The sequence below is a fragment of the Meriones unguiculatus genome, chromosome 2, assembly GCF_030254825.1.
Source record: "Meriones unguiculatus strain TT.TT164.6M chromosome 2, Bangor_MerUng_6.1, whole genome shotgun sequence".
Taxonomy (NCBI): Eukaryota; Metazoa; Chordata; class Mammalia; order Rodentia; family Muridae; genus Meriones; species Meriones unguiculatus.
The window spans coordinates 179,468,003-179,474,989 of NC_083350.1; positions in this window are offsets into that span (position 1 = coordinate 179,468,003).

The window sequence follows — 6,987 nt, forward strand, 5'->3', positions numbered from 1 at the left end:
CATATATCCAAAAGATGCTCAAGTACACCACAAGGACATTTGTTCAACCATGTTTGTAGCAGCTTTATTCGTAATAGCCAGAACCTGGAAACAACCTATATGTCCCTCAGTTGAGGAATGGATACAGAAATTGTGGTATTTTTACACAATGGAATACTACTCAGCAATCAAAAACGAGGAAATCATGAAATTTGCAGGCAAATGGTGGGACCTAGAAACGATCATCCTGAAAAGCAAAAAGCAGAAAGACACACATGGTATATACTCACTTATATAGACCTATAAGATAGGATAAACATACTGAAATCTATACACCTAAAGAAGATAAACAAGAAAGAGGACCCAGGGTACGATGATCAATTCTCACCTAGAAAGACAAATGGGATGGACATTGGATGTAGGAGCAAACAAGTAACAGGACAGGAGCCTCCCACAGAGGGCCTCTGAAAGACTCTACCTAGCAGTGTATCAAAGCTGATATTAAGACTCATAACCAAACCTTTGGAAGAGTGCAGGGAATCATAAGAAAGAAGGGAGAGTTAGTATGACCTGGAGAGGACAGGAGCTCCAAAAGGACCAAATATATCTGGGCACAGGGGTCTTTTATGAGACTATTTTTCCAAACAAGGACCATGTATGGATGTAACCTAGAACCTCTGCTCAGATGTAGCCCTTGGTAGCTCAGTATCCAAGTGGGTATCCTGATAATGGGAACAGGGACTATTTCTGACATGAACTCAATGGTGGGCTCTTTGACACCCACCTCCAAGGGAGGAGCAGCCCTGCTAGGCCACATAGGAGGACTTTGCAGCCAGTCCTGAAGAAATCCGATAAACCAGTATCAGATGAATGGGGAAGAGGTCCTCCCCTATCAGTGGACTTGGAAAGAGGCAGGGAGGAGATGAGAGAGGGAGGGTGGGATTAGGAGAGAAAGAGGGAGCAGGATACAGAAGAGATACAAAGTTAACAAACTGTAACTAATATTAAAAAAATAAAAAAAATGGAAATAAAAACTGAACTTTTGGTTTAATGAATTAAATATCAAACAAAGAGCTGAGGACAAAGGTTGTGGATAGGGTACTCTAGCTTGCACAATGCCATGGATTCAACCCCTAGCATCACAGAGCCATTACCAATAAATATCATACCCTTAAGGAAGGTGTTCTAAATGTGTATAATGTCATAGACAAAGATTCCAGTGAGAGAATATTCTAGGAAGTTATGTTTTGTGAAAAACACTTCTTATAATAATAATAGCTCAAAAGAATTAGTTCAAATATGAGGCTCTGTTGAGTAGGCCAACATTTGAAACAAATATATATTTTTAATATAGGATTTCTAACTCTTTTCTGTACAGGTTAGGACACTGAAGCCCCAGAGAACTGAGGTGACAAGCCAAGAAGCATAACCCTAAACAGTAAAAAATGTTTCCACAATAGCGTGCTACCAACATGGTCACTGGAGACATAAGAAGGCAGAAGAAAATAGAGTTTTTAAAAAATATTTTACCTATTATGTCTCAGATTTAGAGATAATCACATAAGCAACTGAGGTGGATTGAGGAGAAGATATATAGAAGATATATACAAGAGAAAGTACTCTTAGCAAGTAAGGAGAACAAAGCAGATGCACCTCCCCACCAAATGCAGGAAGCCAGTCTCAAGCTGGCCCACCCTCTGGCTCCCTCACAGGGTTCATTTCAATGCTCTGGGCCATGCTGTGAGGACTTATCTTATTTTAACAGGTTTAAAGCAAAGAATTATAATGATAGCCACCTGGAGTTTTCCCTTTGTCTTTATTGCTTTCAGTTGTTTATCTAATTCAGAATTGTATAAATATCCTCCCAAACCAATATTCCACATTTGATTTCATGTTTCCCAATGCCTGTTTTGTTACAGAATCCTCTATAATATGCCTGGAACTCTAACTCTATAATGTCAAATTAAGTTGATTCCAGAGTGTCCACTGGAGTCCTCACAGATGGGTGAATATTTTGTCCTAAAGAGGGAAACAATGTGACTCAAATAAAAATGAACAATAGACTAGATGTTTATAAGGAGTATTATTTTAATAAAATTTTATATATAGATGATGTACTTTCCAAATCCTAAAGTTTTCAATAGCTTTTTGACACTGGAAATTAGTTAATACTCATTTTATTGAAGGAAAAGGTATGTATTTCAGATACTGTTACTTTCATGATATAGGGCTACTTTAAATACTGCAGTCACTACAACTGAAAGGGAAGATTGAAGGAATTCATCTGGAAAGCAAATTGCCAACAGTGCTTCTAGCTCAGAGTCAAAGACGAAATATGTTCCTTGAACCCACACCAGAAAGCTTGTTTCTCTTTGCTAGCAGCTAGAATTTCTCTTTTGAAGCAAACAACACACTAGTAAAGAGAATGAAGTTAAACAGGAAAATATTCAAACTTCCATATAATGTAGATAGCTTCAGTAGTAGAGAATTAGAGGCAAACATTTAGCAAATTTTATTGCAGAAAAGCAAATGTGCTTTGTTTTGAAAATCATGTTCTTGAACTTAAAATTAGCTTCACCTAATTACAGCACCTTAATTATTAAAGCTTCACTTGTTTCCTAATCATTGTTTTTATTAAGACCATTCATTTTACTATTTGAAATCAGCTTCTTGTTGTCTTTGCCCCTTGTTTGCTGTCTTTCAGCAATCAGCAACAATACCTCTGCTCTCTGAGGCCAGAGACTTTGTTAATTTTGTGCACAGGTATATCCTAGAGCCCAGAACAGTGCCTAGAACCTTGCAGGAGCTCCATTAATATTAGGGAATGTAATGAATGAGGTCCCATGTCAGGCTAAAATGTAGAACCTGGAAGAGGATTAGGACTGCAGTAATATAGAACAAACAGAAAACATATCATATCTTAGCGAAAAAGAACTTTATTCTTAACTGAGCTCATATGCTTGCAGCAACAGCAAAGTTGATATATTTTTAAATTTTGAATGTTTATACATGTGATGGTGTGCATGCATATGCATGAGTTTTGTATGTGTATTTGTGTCATGTTTGTCCACAGGTATGTGAACGCGCCTGTAGATGCACAAGGGTGCAGAGAAGGATGTCAGGTATCTTGCTCTACTACTCTTCAAATTATTCACTTGAGTCAAATCTTTCATGGAACCTGGTGCTAGCCTGACCATAAAGCCCGAGTGACCCTCCTGTATCCATCTTCCAGGTGCTAGGGCCACTTCACAGCAACTTTTCATGTGGGCTCTAGGATCTAAGCTCAGATCTAAGCTGAGCATCAAAATATACGACACTGTCATTAGAGTTATTTTTATCGAGAGGCAATTCAGAAGCAAGCACAAGAAAAGCTCTCTGCTTCCCCTTCATTTACCTTAAAGAAGAAAAAACACTTATGGAACAAACCTTGTCCTCTTGCTATCAGGAAGAAAAATTGTTGATCACAGAAGGGAGCTTTCAGCATATCCACGCTGGATAAGGCATCATAGATACCTGGCTAATGCCCTTAACCAGTCAGACTCTGGGCATCATTTCCCTGGTTTCCTGCATCATGCCAGCTCTTCCTACATCATGCCAGCTCTTATAGACTCGAGATTCTTTTTGTTCTTCAGTTTTCCCCAGACCTTACTATTGTTTGTCAAAGATGCTGTGTATAAGTTATCATTCAAATCATATATTAAAATTTATTCATTTTCCACGGGTTTCCCCTAATGCGCATGAAACATATATTAACATGCATGTTTATTTGCTCTTATTATTCTACTTTTGTTACAGAGAGTCCCAAGAAAGAACTATTAGGTCAGAGAGGAAATTGCTGTTCTCTTTCTACAAAGGCTTAGTCTTCTAGATAAGATAGACACGAGCCCAAATTTATCCCTTTCAACAATATTTTCATGCACTGACTAATTTCTCGAACTTCATTGAGTCATAGGTCCCCCTGAGAAGCAAGGTAATATTATTTCTTGAGATGTTGACTACATTTAGCATAATAAACATAGAATACCTATTTCAATGCCTGGAATGTAATTAGGGCACAATGTGGGTAGTTATTATGATTAAGCTAACTGTCAAAAATTGCCAAAAGATATTTTCCATCAGCATAAAAATTCATTAAAAAACTGAAGCATGTGAAGCTTTTTTGAAGTATAGCAGTTTTGTTTCTTCTAAGGTTCAAATGTTAGACTTCAGAGCATAGGGCTGACCTAGTTAGTTTCATTGTTAATGTGACATACCCAGCAAGGAGGAATCTCAGTCAAGGAATTGCCTCAATCAAGTTTTACTGTGCCCATGTCTCCTCCCAGTCCCACCCACCTCCCTCTTCTCCCCCTATGCCCTTTCCCTAGTCCTCTGATAGGCGAGGACCTCCTCCCCTTCTATCTGGCCCTAACCAGGTCTCATCAAGGTTGGCTGCATCATCTTCCTCTGTGGCCTGGGAAGGCTGCACCCCTTGGGAGAAGCTGATCAAAGAGCCAGGCACTGAGGTCCTGTCAGAGACAGCTCCTGTTCCCCTTACTAGGGAACCCACTTGGAAACTGAGCAGCCAATGGGCTTCCCCTGAACAGGGGGTCTAGGTGCTCTTCATGCATGGTCCTTAGGAGTATTGGTCCAATGCAGGCCCCCTGGGCCCAGGTATTTTGGCTCTGTGTTCTCCTTGTGGAGTTCCTGTCCCCTCCAGGTCTTTCTATCTTCCTCCTCTTCCATAAGGTTTCCAGCACTCTGCCCAGAGTTTGGCTATGAGTCTCAGTATTGCCTTTGATACACTGGTGGGTAGAGTCTTTCAGAGGTCCTCTGTGCTAGGCTCCTGTCCTATTCCCTGCCTTCTCCTGTTTCCGATGTCTATCCTGTTTGCCCTTCTGAATGAGAAGTAAGCATCTTCCCCAGGGTCCTTCTTGTTGTTTAGCTTTTTTAGGACTATAGATTTTATTATGTTTATCCTATAATATATAGCTAATATCAACTTATAAGTGAGTATATATCGTATGTGTCTTTCTGCTTCTGGGTTACCTCACTCAGGTTGATCTTTTTTTCATATTTTTGTGTCACTATACTTTGAACATGTTCACCATCTCATTGGTTACCTTTCTTCCTGTTCTGATACGAGCCTCTCCTCTCTTGTCCTCTGTATGTGAGTGTTTCTGTGTGTGTGAGTGTGTGTTTTTGTTTTCTTTCCTCTTCCCATTATCTTTCCTTAGAGATCAGACCTCTACTCTTGCCTGATGTGTCTAAAACAAAAAGGGGGAACTGTAGAGAGCTGTGTAATGCCGCGCCTTAAAGATGGAGCTGGTTTCCGCCTTCCACCTTCCCGATGGTGAGTGGTCTCTGTCACAAACAACTCCATATTTGGCTAAGGCTGAGCATCTGGCTTGCTTCCCTGTATGTGGACCTATCTGCATTGCCCACGTGGCATGCTGGGGTTGGCTACCCAGAGGCTATTTAAGCTGTGGGCTGGCTTTCCCCAGGGTCAGAAGATTGTTCAAGGTTCCTGAATAAATTGCACTGAGAAGAACAACAACAACAACAAAAATCAGAACGAAGAAGAGGAGGACCTCCCCTATCAGTGGACTTGGGAAGAGGCATGCATGCAGAAAGGGGGGGAGGGTGGGACCGGGAGGGGAGGAGGGAGGGGCTAATGGGGGGATACAAAAGGAATAAAGTGTAATTAATAAAAGTTAAATAAAATATTAAAAAAAGAATCTAAAGCAAACACAGTCCAGCAGTTACAAGCACTTGCAGTTCTTCTAGGCGACAGGAGCTCAGCAACAGAGAGCAATAAATGCATGTAATTCCACCTCCAGGGGCTACAACTCCCTTTCTGGCTTCTGTTTACACACGCACACACACACACACACACACACAGCGCACAGATGCATATAGACACATACATACAGATAACTAAATTATTTTTAACACACATATACTTGAACATTCATGTTTATTATAGCACTGCACACAACTGACAAAAATCAAAGCAGCCTAGATGCCCCTCAATTTATGAGCAAGTAGATAAAGACAGTGTGGTTTATACACACAATGAAGATTGAAACATCCATAGAGAAGAATAAAATTATGTCACTTTCAGGAAAATGGAACTGGAGATTACCATGCTAAGTATAATAAGCCAGATTTAGAAAGATAAATATCACATGCTTTCTTTTGTATTCAGAATCTAAATATTTTATAAGATATGGACATACTATGGAAAATAGGAATGGGATTATGTAATGAGAAATAATAGGTCAAAAAGGGGGAAAAGAAGAAGGGTTCTTTATGGAGGACAATCTTGGCTGTATCTATCAATGCTATGCTAGCTAGTTTTTCAAAATTTACGGGTAGTAATCCTCTCTAATCACGTTGACTTGGTTGCCATTTTTATATATGCAAACTAAGAATTTTATCAAAGTTTTCAGTATTCCTGTTTTCCATATACATCTATAGAATAAATCAGTAGGAAAAATGATGATGAATCCCAAATGATACAGAAAAGTACAGACATTATTATAACACAAGGAATATCAAAATTAGTGAAATACACAAAACTTGTAAGCTGTTCACAGATCCTAGGATCTCTACACCACAACCTAGAGAGGAATCTACCATGGGTATTCTTTCTTGGCTTTATTCTGCTAAGGTCCAGATAAAACTACCATGAGTGGGAATCCAACAGTTCAGTCTTTATATTTGATATCTAAATTTATTTTTTGTGTGTATGTGTGTGTGCATGTTTGTGTGTGAGAAAATGTACATGTCCACATATGCATGCATATGTGTTTGAGGGTGAACATGTCTGTGTATGCATCCATTTGGACACATACATGTGGAGACAGGGAGGCTCCCATTGTGACACTATCCACTGTTTTTGTTGTTGCTGAGATAGGTTTCTCACTGGCTTAGACCTCCACAAGAAGGCAAATATGGCCACCCATTGAGTCTCAACGAAAAGCCTGGCCCTGCCTCCCCAGTGCTGCAAACACAAGCACACCAGCACGT